Below are 22,119 nucleotides of genomic sequence, written 5' to 3'. Positions count from 1 at the left end.
GAGGACAGAAGAGTTGAGCAACAGCATAAGATGCGGGGATGCTCTGTGAAGAGTCAGAAAGAAAGACTCATGGGCAGGGGAGGGTGCTCCCTAACCATCAGAGGCAATGATGAGCCTTAGTATCAGTTGGGAGTGGTGCCAGTGTGGACCCACCTTCCCCTCAGTGGGGACAATGGGGTCAGGGTTAATATTAAAAACATGTAGCATTGCAGAAGGGGTGCCAACCAACCCCATAACTGGGACCAGTGTGCCAGGCCAGCAGTAAGTTCCATCTGGTAACAGCCCTGGGGGATTCAGCCTTCTACTCACCCCTCCCTAGCCTTATGGTAGCCAAAGGCATGTGTTGCAAAGAGACTGACTGTAGCGTGCTCTATCTATTAGTTCCAAACCATTAAGTGGTGACCCTAAGAGTTAAGAACTCTATAGTTTAGGCATAGGGAGAGTCTGTGTCAACAAACCACCCACAGAGAAATGCCTCCTGGAACCTACTGGTGGGCACGCCTGCAGCCACGTCCAGGTGCACACGTAAGCACAAACCACAGAAGCATTTATCAGGTGTCCCTCCTCCCTCTTCCCGCTGTCAGGCTTCTTTCAGCACCTCACCTCTAGATGACATTCACACATTGCTTCCCCGTTCCACCCCACTTAAGGGTTCACAAGTGAAACATTTGCATAGTTTTTAAGAATGATTATTTACGGACAGTGGTTTTTCCTCTCCATTTCTTAGCCCCTTAAATCTGCAGTAGAAAATATTCTTTTGTCAGTTGCTCTATGCTCAACTTTAAAAAAAAACAACAACTTTCAAACCCAAGGAATGGCCAGGGAATAGAACGCTAATTTATGATTCAGCCTATCCTGATATCTGAGTTGACCTAGATTGCTATATAATGTTCCCTGCAGAGGAGGATATTGTGTAGAAATACTGTCCTGGGCTGCAGTTTAAGACAGTTTGATAGCTGTGTAATGATCCTTTGTTGAGCGAACCTTAGAGAACCAGTGGGTTTTCCCCATAGGGGCTACAACACTTCCTGGCTCACTTGTCTTAGGCTTAACTTAAGTAATCGCGATCTCCTATTTTTAGCGTTTTCTTCCTGCAGGCTCTGCAGCAGACAGTTCTGCCAGGCTTCACATCATCCTTATTGGTTCAAACCCCTAGACTAATACAGAACTCAGGTGTACAAGAGAAATGGCCAAGAGTTACTGGACTGTGTATTGGGACTTTGGTTATTACACAGAAACAGTGAGATATCTTGTGCATATGATACTCATCTCCATTAAACAGTCTGCAGTGTGATGGGAAAGAGCTTCAAGTACTTCTCTGGATTCTTTGTATTTTGCTGTACATAATTTCTTCCTAGTCTAAAAGGTTGAGATACAGAAATATACAGAAATTGGAACCATGTTTGTCATGCTTTATGAAGAGGCAGTATTCAGTGGAGGCTCAGAGCTGCCTGCACGGGAACCCTTTTGCAACCTTTATTTCCTCATCTGTAGAATGGGGCCAACATACTCACCTCCTAGGAATGCATCAGCACAGGATTTGGGAGGTAGTAAGCACTTGTCAATGTAGCTATTATTGAGTCTTTTGTAGAAGAGAAACCTAAATGTCCCTTAATATGGGATGCAAAAGTGTCATGATTGGTATTATGTACATCTCAGAAAAATCTGTGTTTCAAAATAGCAGCAGTGATTTTACATATGAAAGTGATCAGATCAACTTATAAATTGATTTCAGAAAGAAATGCTTTCTCTTAAATCCTTGTGATATAAATGGAAATACATTTATATGCAGTCATTTAAACATGATTAAAGAACTCTATAGAGGCCATTTGGGGACAAGGGTTGCTTTTTTATGATAGGACAAAAGCTAGATATACTTTGAGATATATGCTTATTATTTTTGTTAAATGAACAAAAGTCAATATTGGAATAGAATATGTAAAACCAAAGCCTGAGTAATGAGACCATTTCTTTGATTCATTTTATTGAACTCTTGATTTTAAAGTACAGCATTTCCACTGTCATAAAATGGGGGCATATTTGATATTTGAAAATGTCAAAAGGGTTATTAAAGTGATTCTTATAGATGATCTGTCCTAGGGAATTTTAAAGAGAATAAAACCAGGATCTCTGTACTTGCTGGGTGATTGTATAACAGCTCTAAAATTTGTCTATGTGCCACTTCCTGATGGTGCACAGGAGAAGAATGAGGCACAAACAAGTCAGCTGCAAGAGAAAGGGAGCAGGGGTTGACAGTAGAAGACTGTCACCCCGAACAACCCCTCGATCCTGTATTTATTAGGTATTAGACAGTAATCAACAAAGGAGTTGAAGAAGGCTATACACTAACCATCCGCCTTGTAGGCAGACAGGAAGGAATACATTGATTATAAGTCTTGCAGATAAGCAAGAAGAAAAGCAGGATGTGCCTGGTCAAGCAGTATAAAATTTATAGTTGAGCAAGCACATTCAAAGGGATCATCTAATTAGCCACAGGTGGTCTCTGGAGTAGGGGAGATAACAAAAAAAGAAGCAGACCGTGTTCTATCCTGAGTGGAGGGGTGTTCCCGGCTGCTTGGGTTCAAGGATGTATATCATCCTCCCCCCCAGAGGCTTATTGCCAGTACAGGTTTTTTTTTTTTTTTTTTTTTTTTAAGGCTATATCTAAACATGCTTGATGGCTAGTACAATTTCTTATAAGTTATATTTTAAGTAATACATTGTTCTGAAGGACAGTTACATTTCCCCTTTTTTGTTTGTGCAGAAGTAGGAAAGTTGATTTTGCAACTTCTCAATACTTTAGTTATTAGGAGTTTTGCATGCATCTGAGGACTAAGCATAAAAAGATGATAGGAATAAAAAGAATAATCATTCTACTTATAATGCCAAGACCAGTTTGTTTGATCCAAGTAAAAGGGTTTAGATCAGACAGAATATCCTTAATCCTTTGTGCAAAACTCATTCCTGGAACTGATTGTAATGATGAGTGAGTGATGTCTTGAATAGCATTTTGAAGCTATTTAATAACTGAAGTTAAATTATTGCCATAATGATTGGTAATATGATAGCAAATCTTGTTCCACAATATTTTTGATTCATTATAGGCATGGGGAGTAACACAGAAGGAAGAAAAATTTCAATCACATAAAAGTTGGAGCCAAAGTTTTATATATATATATATATATATTTTAAAGATTTTATTTATTCATTTGACAGAGAGAGAGAGATCACAAGTAGGCAGAGAGGCAGGCAGAGAGAGAGGAAGGGAAGCAGGCTCCCTGCGGAGCAGAGAGCCCGATGCGGGGCTGGATCCCAGGACCCTGAGATCATGACCTGAGCCGGAGGCAGCGGCTTAATCCACTGAGCCACCCAGGCGCCCCCCTAAGTTTTATATTTTGAAGATCATCTCCTATATATATTATGGGTGATTCTAAATCAGAGATTCTTTTATCTAATTTTTGATCTATGATTGTTTGTTGATTACAAGATTTGCTAGCATTTTTGTGCCACTTTTATACAAATTGTGTGGTTTGTACAGTCTGATATAAAATTATTCCTGCAGTGGTAGCCATAGCAGTCATGGCTATAATTCCTAAAATGGCTGCTATAAGCAGCCCAAGAAATCTTTGTGATCTACAGACTCAGTCTTTCAAAACTGTTAAAAGTTCAGGCATATCTGGAGAACTTTCCCAAACATGGTGATGTTTCACCGGTAACCAGGTTCCTATTCTTCTAGCTATGAGAATAATGGAATTGTGTGTGTAAACATTCTCAGTCATGCAGGTAAACATTTAACATTTGGGACAGTATATTTCTCTTTTTTTATGATCAGAAATCATTTTTCCAATAACAAAAACATAGGGATCTCTAAAACACACTCTTACCCATTCTTCTCTCATTAGGGAAAAGGAGAATGCATAGTTATCAGACTGATAAATGAAAGAGCCATTCCAAATTCTAAGGTGATTTAAAGCGGTGGCGACTTTCCATAAATTCTTTCATCTTTTATGAAAATTAACCAAAGGGGATGGTGCTGAAAGTCCTCGTCCATGCCAGACCAGAGGCACAGCTCCCCAAGTTAAGGTTTGTGGTAAGATGAGGTGATTAAAAGCTTGCCATCATAAATTTCGATGAGAGGAGCAGGGTCTCCCAGTGTAATTGTGACTGCCATTTCCTTAGGGGACCAGTCCCATACACTTCGATAGGAATCATTAATAATGACACTGGGGTGAGAAGCTCGACAATCCTCTCATAAAGGGCAGATTCCCTCATCAGACCACAGCTGTGTCAGTTTGCATTTGGGAATAGGGGGTGCTGCTGTGCTATAGCTAGGACCCCAATATTTATTGGCTAAGAATCCTTTAGTGGAGAATAAATATAACTGAACTTTAGTCAAATTATTATTAGTAGGTGAGGCTACCAACCATCTTTGATCATCAGGGATAAGGCACCTGGAATGATTTGATATGTATTGGTCAATTTGGATATCCCAAGGTAAGATTAATGCTTGTGCCCTCCTCTTGGGGCAATAGTGGCAACTTAAGATCCAAACCTTTAGGTGCCCATTTAAAGGCATTTAAATAAATTGGTATTACATCTTTTCCCCACTCTACTGGACAGAGCAGGGAAGGATTGGGTATATAAGACCAATAAGTGAAGTTATCTATTTGTGTATAACATCCAGGAAAACTTACGGCTACCATGATGAGGGCCATCATAGTTTTCACCACATTGTTAGGGGTGAAAGAACGCTGCTCATTCTCCAGAACTTCTTCTGCTTTCTTGGTCAGCTTCTTTATCTGACCCCATGTTGGAATCTTTGCTCGGTCTGTCCCAGACATTGTGATTTGGCGCTTTTCAGTGTGAGACCCTAGAAGCTGATGATTGGTGGGACTGGTTCAAATCTGAATCTTTTCCTCTTGTGCATCCCAAACTTTATGAAATGAAAGGGCACCCATATGGGCTCGATGGCCTCATCAGGTAATACACATGCATATCCTTTTCCCCAGGTAATTAAGTTACCAGGGAGCCATTGATTAGAAGTAATATTTTTCCACCAGATCAGAGGATATACATTTGTCTTGTTTTTGTTTACTAAAATGTCTTTCTACTGCTGCAGTGTTTTTATCATTATGATTCAAAAAAATTAAGAGTAAATATAAGTTGTGCTAATATTTCTTGAGGAGGACCTTGTATTTTCCCTTTATGAAGTTGTAATTTTATTTTATTTTATTTTTTTTTGAAGTTGTAATTTTAATATTTGATTAGCCTGCTCTATAATTTTTTGTCTTTGAGGATTATATGGGATGCCAGTGGAATGTTTAATGTTCCACAAATTAAAGAAGGATTGTAGCTTATTGGAAACATAAGCGGGTGCATTATCAGTTTTTATAGCTTTGGGAATTTCTATGACTGCAAAGGCAGAGTGGAGATGTCTAATAAACCCATATAAAGTGAGAAGGTGTATCTATAGTGACATGAACAAAATATTTTTTTCCCAAATGAAGGGATGTGAGTAACATCCATCTGCCATATTTCATTGGCTGTTATGCCTTGTGAGTTGATGCTCGCTGGCTGTGTAGGCAGACTGATGGCAGCACAAGAAGGGCAGGAGTGGACAATAGAATTTGCTTGTTCCTTGTTCCTTAGTAATAGGAAATTTGTGTTGAAGTCTTTTTTGGTTTACATGTGTAAGAGATTGAAAATCGGATGCTTCCTGAAAAGCTGAAAAAACAAGAGAGTCACCTATTTCATTACCTTTGGTTAATGGCCCAGGAAGGCAGTGTGACTTCAGATGTGTGCAGCATAGAAAGGGGCAGAATGTTGATGAACGAGGGATTGTAAATGATGAAAATGAGTGGAGGGAGACAACAGATGTAGCAGTTTCGATATGCTATAAAACATACACTGTATATAAAGAAGAATCAGATAACAGATTAAATGCAGGAGAAACATCTTGAAACAATGTAATAACAGCCATTAATTCTGATTTCTGTGCTGAGAGACCAGTAATAGATATAATATTTGAGGTAGGACCATAATAACAGGCTTTGCCTTTGACAGAGCCATCAAAAGAGTTAAATAGGGGCATCTGTTACTGGATTTTTAGAAGTAATTTTAGGAAGGACAAAAGCAGTATGTTTTAAAAAGGAAACAACAGGTAAAGAGGGATAATGAGAAGTGTTTCCAGTAAAGCCACTGAGGGCAATTTGCCAATTTAAATTATTTTGGAATGCTGTTTCAATTTGCACCTTACTTAAAGGCAGAACAATAACCTTTGGATCATATCCCTATATTTGGCAAGTTCTTTTTCTTCATAATTGAATAATGCTGCCAATATGGCCTATATAGGTAGTGAGTATTTTAACAGTATTATTTGGAAGAAAAATCCATTCAATGATTAGTCCTTCCTGTATAATTAATCTAGTGGGTATATGTGGGGTATAAAAAATAAGGTCTAATGGTATCTCAGGCTGGACTCTATCCGTTTGCATTGATTGAATCTGGTTTTCAACAAATTGTGATTCTTTTAAGGCCTCTTTTGATAGGGTCCTAGGGCTATTTAAATTAGGATCTCCCTTTAAAGAGGCAAATAGATGCTGCAAAGCGCAAGTGGGAATTCTAATTTTAGGTCTTATCCAATTAATATCTCCCAATAATTTTTGCAAATCCTTCAAGTCATAATTTTGTCTCTACAGATTTGAACTTTCTGTGGTTTTCATTTTTTTAAAAGATTTTATTTATTTATTTGACAGACAGAGATCACAAGTAGGCAGAGAGGCAGGCAGAGAGAGAGAGGGCGGGGGAAGCAGGGTCCCCGCTGAGCAGAGAGCCCAATGCGGGGTTCGATCCCAGGACCCCAGGATCATGACCTGAGCCGAAGGCAGAGGCTTCAACCCACTGAGCCACCCAGGTGCCCTGAACTTTCTGTGGTTTAATTGAGGTCTTGTCCATAATGAATCCCAAATATGAGGAAGGTGTCATGGTTTGTATTTTTTTCTGGAGCTATAATTAGTTGTATTTTTCAAATTGTAATTGAAATATTTTAAATGCTCCTGCAATTGTACTATATCAGAGGCTGCACGTAATATATCATCTATATAATAGATAAGATAAATTTGTGGAAATTGATCTCTGACTGGCTGTATAACTTTTGCCACATACTCCTGACAGATAGTGGGGCTATTTAACATTCCCTGTGGTAAAACTCTCCATTGATAGGTTTGGCTGGTTCTTTTAAATTTACACTGGGAATTGTGAAAGCAAAACGGGACAGTCTTCCTTAGCAAGTGGTAAAGTATAAAAGCTACCTTGTAAATATATGGTAATTACTGGCCATTCTCATGGAATAGATTAGGCAAAGGCAATCCTGGTTGGAGAGACCCCATGGGTTGGATTAACAGAATTAACCAAACGCAGGTCTGTGAAAAGTCTCCACTTTCCTGATTTTTTCCTAATAGCAAAGACGGGCAAATTCCAAAGACTATGAGATTCTTCAATGTGCGTTTTCTTATCTGTTCCTCAACTAGGGCTTGTAAAGTAAGTGGTTTCTCTTCTGTTAAAGGCCACTGCTCCACCCAAATAGGTTTGTCACTCTTCCAATTTAACTTAATGGGTTCAGGAGCAGTGTTGCTGAGTGAAAAATTTGGGAATCCTCCTTAGGGAAAGGTATAACCAGAGAGGTTCCTCATTGATTTAGTAAATCTCGTCCCCAAAGTTTAATGGGCAAGTCTACAATATATGGCTGCATATTGTCTTTTTGACCCTCGAGTCCTTCACAGAAAAGAATATTGGAGCTCTGATGCATAATGCTAGCTTGTCCTAATCCCTTAATAGTAACAGAAGACAAATTACTTGGCCATTTTTTAGGCCAATATAATGAGCTTATGATAGAGACATCGGCTCCAGTATCAATTAGACCTGAAAATTCCATTCCTTGTATTTTAATGTGATAAACTGGTTTATCTTGATAAATTTTCTCAGTCAAATATGCCCCAGTTTTTCCAGTGCTTCCAAACCCATTAGTTTCTTTGTTTGTTTTATTTTATTTTATTTATTTATTTGACAGATAGATCACAAGTAGGCAGAGAGGCAGGCAGAGAGGGGAAAGCAGGCTCCCTGCTGAGCAGAAAGCCCTATGCGGGGCTCAATCCCAGGACCCTGACTGAAGGCAGAGGCTTAACCCACTGAGCCACCCAGGCACCCAGGATCTTGCTCCTTCTTATCTGTATCAAAACTCATACTAAGCCATGAGTTCTAAGTTGCAAAAGAGGATTTATTTTTTGCACTTTGTCTGTCTTTGTTCACAAACTAAACAAAAATAGCACAAGTGCAATTCTTTGTTTGTTTTTAAATTGACCCTGGAGATAGGGTAAAAGTAGCAACCTGGCAATGGAATCTCCTTTTTGAAAATGGTATGGAACCACAGTAGTTACCATCACTGTAATTTCACTGGCATAGTCTGAATCAATACACTGCTGTGAGCTAGTATTCCCTTTGAAGTAAGGCTGGATCTCCCCCAAAGTAGCCCAGTGGTTCCCTTCAGTAAAGGGCCAAAAATATTAATTGGAATTTTAGTGGGAAGCTTGGCAGGCATTAAAAGATGATTTTTGGGAAGGGGGATATCTAGTCTAGCACTACCAGGCATAGCGTGTAATAAATTTAAAGTGGTCTAGCACTACCAGGCATAGCGTGTAATAAATTTAAAGTGGTACATTTGTCTGAAAGCTGGGTATTAAGGGAGAATTGGTCCCCTTGTTTTTCAGGGCTGAGGGCTTGCCCCAAAATAAGTTTCCCTGAAGGGGGGATCCGATCCATCCTTGTGAAATTTAGAATGACACTGATTTGCGCAGTGTTTTCCTTTTTTACATTCAGGTCAAAGATCTGGTGACTTATTTCTTGCATTTCGTGGAGGGAATTTTCCTTTTTACCTACACTGAGTTTTAGTATACTCTGTCTGCCCACAGCTGAAACATTCTCCTTTTAATTTTCCTGTGGTCAGAGCACCCGCTGCTTGAGCTAACAAATCAGCCTTACAAGTCTCTGTTTCTACTCCTTGGCATAGCTTAATATAATCTGTCAATGTTCCCTTGCCTTTAAAGGGTGTAATCAGTTTCTTAAAGTTAGCATTGGCATTTTCATAAGCCAACTGCTGAAGAGATTATTTATCTTTTAACAGCTTTTGTAATCTTGCAATAAAGTCAGTATAGGGTTCTTTTGGACCCTGTACCACTTTTTGAAAAGGAGAGCAATTCTCTCCTTGGGATTCTGTTCTCTCCCAGGCTCTCAAACAACAATGCCGGAGCTGCCCAAGAGCTTGATCATTCATTTGTACCTGATCTTGCACCCAGGCCCACGGCCCAATGCCCGTGAGCTGCTCCCTGGAAATAGGAACATTATTAGCTCTGTTATGGGCAGCTGCTGTTTCTGCATGATCTTGCCACCATGTTTTAAATTGCAAAAACTTATGTGAAGATAGAACTGTTTTTGCTAGCAAGACCAATCAATTGGAATAAGTCGATTGCCTTCTGCAATGCCTTGAATGATTCCCATTGTAAATGGAGAATTAACTCTATCGTTTCATACTGTTTGTTTTAATTCCTTCAATTATTTGAAGGGAAATGGCTCATGTATGGCCTCATAAATACCATTAGGGTTGTTAAGATCATGTCCTGGAGTGACATGTTCTCTAATAGTAACTGGGAATTAAAAGGCATCTGGGTCTCCTGCTCACTTTGTTTCAAGGAGGCCCTTTTGAATGGCTGGTAGCATGGATTTTTCATCCTTTATGCTAAATGGTGCCTTCTCCTAGGATGGCGGAGCTGATGGCGATGGTGCCACGGCACATAGCAATTGTTCTCTCCTTTTGTTTTGTTATTGTTGGGGAGGGGAGAAGACTCCTCCTTTATATATTTCTTTATGATGACTTTAGTAATTTTTTTCCCTCCAGGATGGCATGTTCAGGTTCCTCTTTTTTAGTTTCTCCTGAACATTGATTATCACTATCTGAATCAGAGGTTTGTAAAGGCTCCAAAACAGAGTGAATAAGGGTCCAAGTGGACCATATAGTAATTAGAATTGGTTTTTCTTTAGCATGTGAAAGTTTTAACTTATGACCTACTTTTTTCCATGTCTGTAAATCTGAAGTCCCTAATGTCGGCAACCAGCAGCAATGTTCTTTAATTACTTTTAAAAGCTCCAAAAACTTTAAAAACTCCAAAAGCTTTAAAGACTCACTGAGTTTTGCTCCTCCAGCCTTTAGGAGCCATCTCAATAAACATACTTAAGGGCGATATTTGTTGGTGCGTCTTTATATTACCCATACCCTGTGAAAAGTACCATAACTCACCAGCAGGGAAAAAGGCACGGCCCTGCAGGCAAACACATTGGGACTTCTAATCCTGTTGCATTTCAGATCCCTGTTCCAGTGCTACTTGCCACTTCCTGACGACCACCCACGGGAGAAGAATGAGGCACAAACAAGTCAGCTGCAAGAGAAAGGGAGCAGGGTAAGACAGTAGAAAAGACTGTCTCCCAGAACTACTCCTCAGTCCTGTATGTATTAGATAATAGTTATCAACAAAGGAGTTGAAGAAGGCTATACATTAATCACATGCCTTGTAGATAAACAAGAGGAAATAGGAGTTATACATTAATTATAAGTCTTACAGAAAAGCAAAAAGAAAAGCAGGACATGTCTGGTCAAACAGTATAAAATTTACAGTTGAGCAAGCACATTCAAAGGAATCATCTAATTAGCCATGGGGGTCTCTGGAGTAGGGGAGATAACAGAAAAAAGAAACAGGCAGTGTTCCCCAAGGCTCAACTTCCATGAAGCAGGTGGCGTTCTGCCCTGAGCCAGCCCGGCATCCCCAGCTGCTCAGCTTCAAGGACCTATATTGTCCTCTCCCCCAGAGGCCTGTTGCCAGTATGTGTTTTTCCATGCTTGATGGCTAGTACAATTTCTTATAAGTTCTATTTTAAGTAATAAGTAATACAGTGTTCTGAGGGACAGTTACATCTCCGCTTATGCTCCTATGAGAGAATAAAGAGGGGGAAATTTGAGTATCACTTTTAAATATTTTATTCCAAAAATATTACTCTATATTAATTTCCAGTGCAAACCACTTCTTAACCAAATAGTTATTCTAAAATCAGAAAACTTTTTTTGGGAGGGGGAACTGGGAAGAACTTGGGGGGAGAGAATTTGTGGATAGTTTTGAATGTGAGTACTAACCACAATTGTCTGTTCATGGCCTGAACAGGAAAAAATGACATTATGATGACAAATAGTTGTGCCTACAGGCCTTTTTTGTGGGAAACTGCACTGGTTCATTTTGCTGATAACAATGCTTGAGTGAAAACAGCTACACTTTCTCCAGTGTTGAAGTAGGGGTGCAAGCTGAGGGGGAATCAAGTTGTCTTAAAACTAGTCAGCAGCAATATTACCCGTACTTTGCCTATGGACATGTAGGAATAAAGACTGTTAATAATCATAATGGAAACGCAGTACGTATGGCAAAGAGGAAAGCCTCCTTCCCAGTAATAAATATTTGGTAAGTACTAATGAAAATGTGTGATTTATTTTTATTAAACTATCCTCTTATTCCCTCACCTATCCTCCCCTATACACTGCTTTCTTCTTTCCTATACCTAGTCTCAGCAACACCTTCAGAGAAAGCCCCTCCCTCTGCTCAGAAATGCCTCAGGCTGTCTTCTTCTAATACTTTCCCCTCCAAGGCCTCACTGTCCCCACTTTTCCTTTTCTACCTTCCTCCTGCCATCCTGCTCTGCTTCCGTAGAACTTCCCTCTACTCAAATTTCTTACTCCTTGCCAGTTCTACTACACTTAAAGTATGTCCGGCTGATGACAAAAAAGGAAATTCATCTTTAGTGTATGGTAACAGAAATATATCTGGTCAATGAAGCAACTGATTGCAGTTTTGAAGTGTGCCTGTTGTAGTTAAAATGTGCTTCCTCTGGGGTGTCTGGCTGGTGCAGTTGGTTGAGTGACCAACTCTTGGGTTCAGCTCAGGTCATGTTCTCAGGGTCCTGGGATGGAGCCCCATGTGGAGACTGCCTTTGGCTCTGCACTCAGTGGGGAGTCTACTTGGGATTCTCTTCTCCCTCTGCCCCTCCCCTCCACGTGCTCTCTTTCTGAAATAAATACATAAAATAAAAAAAAAGTGCTTCCTCTTTTTCACTTTTTAGTCCATTAAAAATATATATATATCTTTTAAAGATTTTGTTTATTTATTTGCCAGAGAAGAGAGCACAAGCAGGGGAAGGGGCAGGCAGAGCAGGCAGTTGGAGAAGCAAGCTCCCTAGTGAGCAGGGAGCCCAATGCAGGACTCAATCCCAAGACTCTGGAATCATGACCTGAGCTGAAGGCAGATGCTTACTGACTGAGCCACCCATGTATCCCAGTCCACTGAAACCTTTGCATTTCAATTTATACTGTTTAAGAAAGTTTTTTTTTTGTTTGTTTGTTTTTAATTTGAGTAAGAGTGACACAATGTTACATTAGTTTCAGGTGTACAGCACAGTGATTCACGAATTCTGTACATTATGCTATGCTCATCGCAAGTGTAGGTCCCATCTGTCACCAGACAGCACTATTACAATATCACTGATGGTGTTCCCTATGGTGCACCTTTCATCCCAGTAGCTTATTTCATTCCAGAACTGGAAGCCTGTAACTACTACTCCCCTTCACCCATTTCGTCCTTGCCCCTAGCCCCTCCCTGCTGGCAAGCATCAGTCTGTTCTCTGTATTTATAGGTCTGATTCTTTTTGTTTATTCACTTGTTTTTGTTTTGTTTCGTTTTGTTTTTTAAAGATTCCACATATGAGTGAAATCATATGGTATTTGTCGTTCTCAGTCTGATTTATTTCCCTTAGCAGGATACCCCATAGGCCTGTCTGTGTTGTCATGTAATATTTCATGTGTATGTGCGTGTGTATGTCTACGTGTGTGTTTTTAATGATTGATACTGTTTGAGACTTCAACTTTTTGAATTTCTCTGTCCATATCTCTTTGGATATGGCCCCTTGCCTATATCCTTCTTCTGCAATGCTTGTTAGTGTGATGGACTCTTTTCATTCTAGTCTCCATGTAACACTATGGGCACAGTTTTGATCTTTCTCTTTCTCTCTGCAGCATTCAGGGTAGTTTCCTTAGATGTGCTTTTCAATTCTAGTAAATCTCTAGCTGTCTGTGTTCTGTTATTTAACCTATTCATTGAATTTTTAATTAAAATACTCTATATTTTTCATTTCTGAAAGTTCTACCTGGTATTTCTTCATAATTTGCTCCCCCACCCCCCACACTGATTTTTAAATAAGATTTTTTTTTTAAGAAATTTGACTCATTCTTTTAAAATTTTAAGTAGTTCAACGTACTGTTTTTTAATTTAAATTCAATTAGCCAACACAGAGTACATCATTAGTTTCAGAGGTAGAGTTCGATGGTTCATCAGTTGGTGTGACAGCTAGTGCTCGTTACATCAACTGCCCTCCTTAATGCCCGGCACCCGGTTACCCCATCGCCCCACTCACCTCCCCTCCAGCTGTGCTCAGTTTGTTTCCCAGAGTCAAGAGCCTCTCATGGATTGTCTCCCTCTCATAGGGTTTCACTCATATGTGGAATATAAGGAACAGTGCAGAAGGTCATAGGGGAAGGGAGGGAAAACTGAATGGGAAGAAATGAGTATACTTTTTACATACTCTTTCACATTGCCATTCTATTATCTCAAGTACTTACAGCTCTAATTTTGCTTTTTTTCTGTTCGCTGACTTTCATTCACTGTTGGCTGCTTCCTTGCGTGTTTTGTCAGTTTAGCTTATGAGTTTGTGATTAGTGGGCCTTGTTTCCTCCATGAGAATCTCTTCTGGCTTCTTTGTGAAAGTCCTTCTAGACCAGTTTTGCAGTCAATTTATTATAATATTGTGGCTTGGGGTTACTGTGGTAATATAAGTAGCCAAGCTCCACCTCTACTTGAAGAGAAAGCCTAGAGTTCTAAATTCTCAGAGAAACTTTTCTTTTCATCCAGGGCCTACAACAGATAAGCTTCCTTTCAACAGTCTGTGCCTGTGGGTAAGTTTCTCTTAACCCACCCCTCATGTGAACTAAGGATTGTGTTTAGACTGTGTTCTCAGTCCCATGACCCATCTCCTTGTGAGGATTCAGTCACGCCTTCTGTTCAAGCTCCCAGGAGCCTGGGAACACCCTTCTCTGAGGGCAGCCACAGCATCCGCTGAGGCACTCACCACTCCACTTTTCATTCCCTTTAGTTTATGGCACTTGGAAATTACCCCTCCCCACCCTGCTCCACACTTCCTTCTGTTTAAAGATCAGCCTTGCATTAAAAAGTTGTTCTGGGGACGCCTGGGTGGCTCAGTTTGTTAAGCGGCTGCTTTCGGCTCAGGTCATGATCCTAGGGTCCTGGGATCGAGTCCCACATCTGGCTCCTGGCTCAGCAGAGAGCTTGCTTCTCCCTCCCACTCTGCCTGCTGCTCTCCCTGCTTTGTAATCTCCTTCTCTGTTAAATGAATAAATAAAACCTTAAAAAAATTCTTTAAAAAAAGTTGTTCTGTTTTCGTTATCTTAAGGATTTTAGACAATTTATATCAGCCATATTGTCAGAAATAGGAAGCATCACCAATCACATCAGATTAACTGTCAAGATGTAGGATTCTTTCTGCTTTTCAGCAGTGACAGGGCGGGAAGACCCAGCTGCTGGTGTTTTAAAATCATGTTTTGCACATCCTGTCCTATACATACTGATTCTCTGTATCTGTTTAGTCAGGTGTAGGTGCCAACGCATAAGCAAACTTTGTGGAAGTGGGATACCCTCCCCTCAGCTTCTGCACTGTCCACAGAAGAGCGGTACGTTATAGTAGTTCAGAGCATTACCTTTGGCATTCTCTATATCTGAGTTTCAGTTCCAACTCTGTCACTAATCTTTCTGTGAGAGCATAAAGATAATAGGCTGATAGTTTTCTGAACTTCAGTTTTCCCAGAAATAAAATTGGGACAATAGTACCTGCCATACCTGATCACAGCAAGAATTAAATGAGATGCCACATGCAGAACACTTAGAAGGTAGAGGGCCTGGCACATCGTAACTGTCATCAACAAATGCTAAGTATTCTTGCCATTACTCCTTTATCACCCTTGAGACTGACAACAGTGGTAAAACCATTTCTTAGCGCACCAACACCTTAGTTTTAGAATCCAATTTTCTGACTCTCCCCCTTTTTATTTGTCATCTGAGTCATCCAAGGTGAGTAAGTGTTGGAGAATGAGGAGGCCACAGGCTTCAGGTTAAGAGCCTTAGGTCTAAATCTGGCTTTGCTGCTTGTTGGCTATGGGTATGTGTGACAGCTTCTCCAGGACTTTCCTTTGCTGTAAAATGGGGATATGAATGGGGGCGCCTGTGTGGCTCAGTCAGGTAAGTGTACAACTCTTGATTTTGGCTCAGGGTATAATCTCATGGTTGTGGGATGAAGACCCACGTTGGGCTCCATGCTCAGTGGGGAGTCTGCTTAGGACTCTCCCTCTGCCCCTAACCTCTATGCACACTCTCTAAAAATAAATAAATAAATCTTAAAAAAAAATGGGGGTATGAACAACTTATGTCATGATTGTGTAGGACAAATGTGGAAATGCCCACACAGAATGGTATATGGGGGTTTCTATAGGGACTGTGAGCCTTCTGTAGGCAGGCCCCATGCATTCCTTCCTGCATTCTGGGACTCACCTGCAGCACCATTCAGGGAAGGCTGAACCGAATGGAATGAACGAAACCAGGAAGGAGAAATGAGGCACCGATATAGCAGGGTAGGAAACAGTATGTACAAACTGCAGGAAGTGACTCCCTATGTGGCCACAGGAAGTCAGGGCCTGAGTTTCTGTTTTAGCAGTAATAGTTTTGCTGTGTTTGTGTACCTGGGAATGGGGACATTGTCTCCATCTTTTCTATCTTTCCATGGTGACCAGAATAGGTCCTGCACAGGGTGACGTCTGCAGCTGTGCCAAAGCCTTCACTCAAGGCCCGCCATGCAGTGGGTGGAGAGGCCCTGAGGAAGTTTGAGTCACTTCGGGCTGGTAGTGGGGAAGGCCTGGACTCTGTTTCTGCCAGAGAAGCTAGCGAAGGGTGTGGAAGCTGACGTGATTCTCTTCTTACTTTGCATAAGAATCTTGAGCCTGACATTTTCATTTCAATAGGAGGGGGAAATAAGGGAGACTCATGAAGGATAAAGCAATTCTTCCTTCTCAAGTTGCTCTAGAGTTTCATTTGAACAGTAGATAGAAACTTTTACATAAAAACCAGGACACACTCATTTGGACATTGTTTTGGAGCTGTAAAAATAGAGCTCTAAAAATAAAAACTGATTGATTGGAACATCAATCAATTGCTCAGATTCCCCAGCTTTGCAGTGTTTACATCTGTCTACCATCTCCTCAATGTTTTCCTCCTCTTCCTGGTAACAGCCACCCTTTACCAAAGTGTGCCAGGTGCTCTGTGTTCCTACCCATCTTCCCAGTGTCTCTGCACCATATGTAGTAACATGCCATTTTTACAGATGGGAAGCTGAGGGTCAAAGAAACTAAGGGATGTGCCCAAGGAGGAGACACAGCACGTAGGAGTACATGGTTCCAAAGATGTCTTTGTCCATTGTCTCTTGATTCCTTGTCGTCCAGCAAAGCCCAGTCAAGAGACCTATGGTCCAGGCTCTCCACCTCCTCTAATAAAGTATGTGACCTCAGGGAAGTCACTTTAGGGTATCTTCCAGCTCCAGCTTCTAGGTTTCTTCTGACTCAATTTCTAGGAGAATGCAGATTTCTGGTGGACCATCTCCAGTGTCCCTTTACCTTTACAAACCGTCATGTGAAAGTCTCATGAAACCATGCAGAGTACTAGTATTTATTAAGTGCTGATTTTGAACCAGGGTTGTGCTGGGTGCTAACCAAAATTACTGATATTTATTAGTCCTCACACTAATTTCCTTTAATTTCTGGTATTTTTAAACGCATGATCATTTTTATGATTTATCTTTCTACTCCTTGTATCTAGAATGTTTTCTGCCTGTGCCTTCTGTGCCAGAGAACTCAAGTAAGAATAATTTGCTTTGGATGGGACCCCACAAAAATGCTCTACTATGTTGATTTTTGGTAAATAGCTGGAGAGAAAAAGGCTGGGCAGGTAGTTTGGATTGAAAAGAATGAGCATGAATGATTTTCTCTATAAAGGGTGAGGGATGGTTTTCTGACTTCTCATTAATTTGAACCATTTGGGGGAACTCAAGGCCATGAACCCTTGATTCTTTGTGTGAAAAGGGGTAAAGATGATCTTTTCTGTTTCTTTATATGACTTCCCAGAAAACTTTTTGCTGTGTGGAAGTATCTTGCTCAATAATCACCTTTAAGGCTTAATGTAAAGTTTGAATTCCTAGATGACTTGTTCTCTCCAGAAGAATGCCAGACAGAGAGGTATCCATGGACACCGCCTTTGGCCTATAAGTGCTTTAAAGTATGCTTGGCAATTCAAGCTCTTATGCCACATAATTTCTCTGACTTGCTATCTTGTAAAAAATCTTAGAGAAGTGAGATCATACTTTAAGAAATTGTTCAGAAATTATTTAAGGACGTCAAATCCGGCTACCTTAGGCAATCCCCATGGTGGTGATTGAGAATCTGGAGTCCTCCAAGTTCACTTTTTATTTTAATATACAGGCTGAGCTCTCAGGAAGGTTGATGCTTTAACCCTCCTTCTAACTACACCTAGCTAGAAGGACAGCTATATAAACATACATATAAAAAATACATATAAAATCCCATAGGCACAAAGAATTTGGTTAAATTCACTTCAGTTCAGCAGATTTATCTAAATCCCCAAGCTAAATCCCCAAACTTCCATGGTTTAGCATGATTGAAGTTGATTTATCATATGAAATTCAGAGTGGGAGGCAAGAGTTAGGATGGAAGGAAGGGATTTCTTTACAGTAGTTTCGGAACCTGGGTGAGGGAGCTCTGCCGTGTGGCCCTGCCCTGTGTGTCAACAACCCACTGGGGGAAGGAGGAAGAGAGAGCAGGAAGATTTCTTGGGAAGGTGCCATGACTACTCATGTCAGCTCACTCTCGGTGGCCCAGACTCACTTCCATGTTTCCACCTAGCTACAAGAGGCTTGGGAAATGAGATACCTGGTTGACCAACAGCTCTTCATTCTGAAGGGGAGCATGGCTTTTTGGTGGCTGTCTCTAGCTATCTCTGTCACCTCTCTACTGTGTGCATGGCATTGTGCTCCCAAAGGGCTGACAGTGTAGGTAGTGAGGATGTTCCCTTCCCTTCCTTCCTGTGCCCCTCACCATTCCCTCTGTACCTTTTCCCTCCTCGCACCATTCTCTTCCATCCCTTCTTACCTCCACCACACCCATATTCACACACATCTCTACTGCTTTTCTTCTGTTCTTACGTGGAAAATCTGCTCTACAGGGATCGTACATATAGAAGTTAGTCTGAAAGGTCAGGCTGAAAGGAAATCAACCAATATGCACTACCCTCTCCAAACTAGGCTGGAAACCTAAAGGGTATTGGCTCAGGCCTCATGTTATTTTCCCAAAATGTAGTTTTCAGCAGCCACTATCTTGCCAAGAACCCGAGAGGACTTCCTGTTGCTGCACCAAAGATATACTCCTTTGCCTTTTGCCTTAGACTCATTAAATATGGCCCCTACTCCCTTGTCCAAGCTTATCTCACGTGTTCCTTTGTTCCTCAACAGGGAATAAATCCTGCCCACTGTGAGGTGTTTATTCATTATCTTGTGCTGACTCTGTACTCAGTGTTCTTGAAGGCCCATCAAAGCTCCACCCACAGTATAAAATCTTCCAATAGGTAGAGACTTACACGATTTATACTCCATTTGGTTAGTGGTAATCTTGCAGTGTAACACATTTCCCTCTCACTGTCTTATGGCTGTTTCTGTGTCGTTTGTGAGGTTCTATGTTCCTGAAGCAGAAAGAACAAGGCTGATACAGGCAGCTCCTGCTTTTCACTGCTCAGTGCTCCGCTGTTGTATTTTACAACTTTGCATTTTTTTTCATTTTTTTTCCCATTTTATTTATTTTTTCAGTGTAACAGTATTCATTCTTTTTGCACAACACCCAGTGCTCCATGCAAAACGTGCCCTCCCCATTACCCACCACCTGTTCCCCCAACCTCCCACCCCTGACCCTTCAAAACCCTCAGGTTGCCCCAACCTCCCACCCCTGACCCTTCAAAACCCTCAGGTTGTTTTTCAGAGTCCATAGTCTCTTATGGTTCGCCTCCCCTACCCAATGTCCATAGCCCGCTCCCCCTCTCCCAATCCCACCTCCCCCCAGCAACCCCCAGTTTATTTGTGAGATTAAGAGTCATTTATGGTTTGTCTCCCTCCCAATCCCATCTTGTTTCATTTATTCTTCTCCTATCCCCCTAACCCCCCATGTTGCTTCTCCATGTCCTCATATCAGGGAGATCATATGATAGTTGTCTTTCTCCGATTGACTTATTTCACTAAGCATGATACGCTCTAGTTCCATCCACGTCATCGCAAATGGCATGATTTCATTTCTTTTGATGGCTGCATAGTATTCCATTGTGTATATATACCACATCTTCTTTATCCATTCATCTGTTGATGGACATCTAGGTTCTTTCCATAGTCTGGCTATTGTAGACATTGCTGCTATAAACATTCGGGTACACGTGCCCCTTCGGATCACTATGTTTGTATCTTTAGGGTAAATACCCAGTAGTGCAATTGCTGGGTCATAGGGTAGTTCTATTTTCAACATTTTGAGGACCCTCCATGCTGTTTTCCAGAGTGGTTGCACCAGCTTGCATTCCCACCAACAGTGGAGGAGGGTTCCCCTTTCTCCACATCCTCGCCAGCATCTGTCATTTCCTGACTTGTTAATTTTAGCCATTCTGACTGGTGTGAGGTGATATCTCATTGTGGTTTTGATTTATATTTCCCTGATGCCGAGTGACGTGGAGCACTTTTTCATGTGTCTGTTGGCCATCTGGATGTCTTCTTTGCAGAAATGTCTGTTCATGTCCTCTGCCCATTTCTTGATTGGATTGTTTGTTCTTTGGGTGTTGAGTTTGCTAAGTTCCTTATAGATTTTGGATATTAGCCCTTTATCTGATATGTCATTTGCAAATATCTTCTCCCATTCTGTCAGTTGTCTTTTGGTTTAGTTAACTGTTTCCTTTGCTGTGCAAAAGCTTTTGATCTTGATGAAATCCCAATAGTTCATTTTTGCCCTTGCTTCCCTTGCCTTTGGCGATGTTCCTAGGAAGATGTTGCTACGGCTGAGGTCGAAGAGGTTGCTGCCTGCATTCTCCTCAAGGATTTTGATGGATTCCTTTCTCACATTGAGGTCCTTCATCCATTTGGAGTCTATTTTCGTGTGTGGTGTAAGGAAGTGGTCCAATTTCATTTTTCTGCATGTGGCTGTCCAATTTTCCCAGCACCATTTATTGAAGAGGCTGTCTTTTTTCCATTGGACATTCTTTCCTGCTTTGTCGAAGATTAGTTGACCATAGAGTTGAGGATTGATTTCTGGGCTCTCTATTCTGTTCCACTGATCTATGTGTCTGTTTTTGTGCCAGTACCATGCTGTCTTGATGATGACAGCTTTGTAATAGAGCTTGAAGTCCGGAATTGTGATGCCACCAACTTTGGCTTTGTTCTTCAATATTCCTTTGGCTATTCGAGGTCTTTTCTGGTTCCATATAAATTTTAGGATTATTTGTTCCATTTCTTTGAAAAAAATGGATGGTATTTTGATAGGGATTGCATTAAATGTGTAGATTGCTTTAGGTAGCATAGACATTTTCAGCCCATAACCAGTAAGGAGATTGAAACAGTCATCAAAAATCTCCAAACCAACAAAAGCCCAGGGCCAGACGGCTTCCCAGGGGAATTCTACCAAACATTTAAAGAAGAACTAATTCCTATTCTCTTGAAACTATTCCAAAAAATAGAAATGGAAGGAAAACTTCCAAACTCATTTGATGAGGCCAACATCACCTTGATCCCAAAACCAGACAAGGATCCCACCAAAAAAGAGAACTACAGACCAATATCCTTGATGAACACAGACGCAAAAATTCTCGCCAAAATACTAGCCAATAGGATTCAACAGTACATTAAAAGGATTATTCACCACGATCAAGTGGGATTTATTCCAGGGCTGCAGGGTTGGTTCAACATCCGCAAATCAATCAATGTGATAGAACACATTAATAAAAGAAAGAACAAGAACCATATGATACTCTCAATAGATGCTGAAAAAGCATTTGACAAAGAACAGCATCCCTTCCTGATCAAAACTCTTCAAAGTGTAGGGATAGAGGGCACATACCTCAATATTATCAAAGCCATCTATGAAAAACCCACCGCAAATATCATTCTCAATGGAGAAAAACTGAAAGCTTTTCCGTTAAGGTCAGGAACACGGCAGAGATGTCCATTATCACCACTGCTATTCAACATAGTACTAGAAGTCCTAGCCTCAGCAATCAGACAACAAAAAGAAATTAAAGGCATCCAAATTGGTAAAGAAGAAGTCAAACTATCACTCTTTGCAGATGATATGATACTATATGTGGAAAACCCAAAAGACTCCACTCCAAAACTGCTAGAACTTGTACAGGAATTCAGTAAAGTGTCAGGATATAAAATCAATGCACAGAAATCAGTTGCATTTCTGTACACCAACAACAAGACTGAAGAAAGAGAAATTAAGGAGTCAATCCCATTTACAATTGTACACAACTTTGCATTTTTAACTACACTTTGCTCCTTCCTCCCTTCAGAAAAGCTGAAAGGTAATCATGCATCGTCCTATTTAGGAGTGAATGCCATCTGGCTGTAGAGACCAGTAACTGCAGGTTTAGCGCAGAAGTTTTTGGGTGAACCAGGGCTAATGATAGCTAATTCTTCCCCTTGTTGATGACTTTTCTGAGGGAATGTCAAGAATCCATTTCAGCCAGAGAAGGGGACTGTTATTCCTCCTTTGTGTTCCCTGAGTGCTTAGCAATGGATACAGACATGCTGGTTACTTACTTA

The 22,119-nt window shown here is 40.8% G+C and overlaps 1 protein-coding gene and 1 non-coding gene across 2 annotated transcripts in view; both read right to left on the bottom strand.

The window, feature by feature from the left end:
* ATP12A (ATPase H+/K+ transporting non-gastric alpha2 subunit) overlaps positions 1–22,119 on the bottom strand; it is a 152,197-nt gene that overhangs the window by 99,022 nt on the left and 31,056 nt on the right. The gene's annotated exons all lie outside the window — the stretch shown is intronic.
* On the bottom strand, positions 8,211–8,334 carry LOC123925402. Its single transcript, XR_006814997.1, has one exon. It is a non-coding gene; the product is annotated as a small nucleolar RNA SNORA40 (small nucleolar RNA).

Source organism: Meles meles, chromosome 14 (assembly GCF_922984935.1).
Source record: "Meles meles chromosome 14, mMelMel3.1 paternal haplotype, whole genome shotgun sequence".
Classification (NCBI taxonomy): Eukaryota; Metazoa; Chordata; class Mammalia; order Carnivora; family Mustelidae; genus Meles; species Meles meles.
This window is presented reverse-complemented; position numbering and strand designations above follow the sequence as displayed.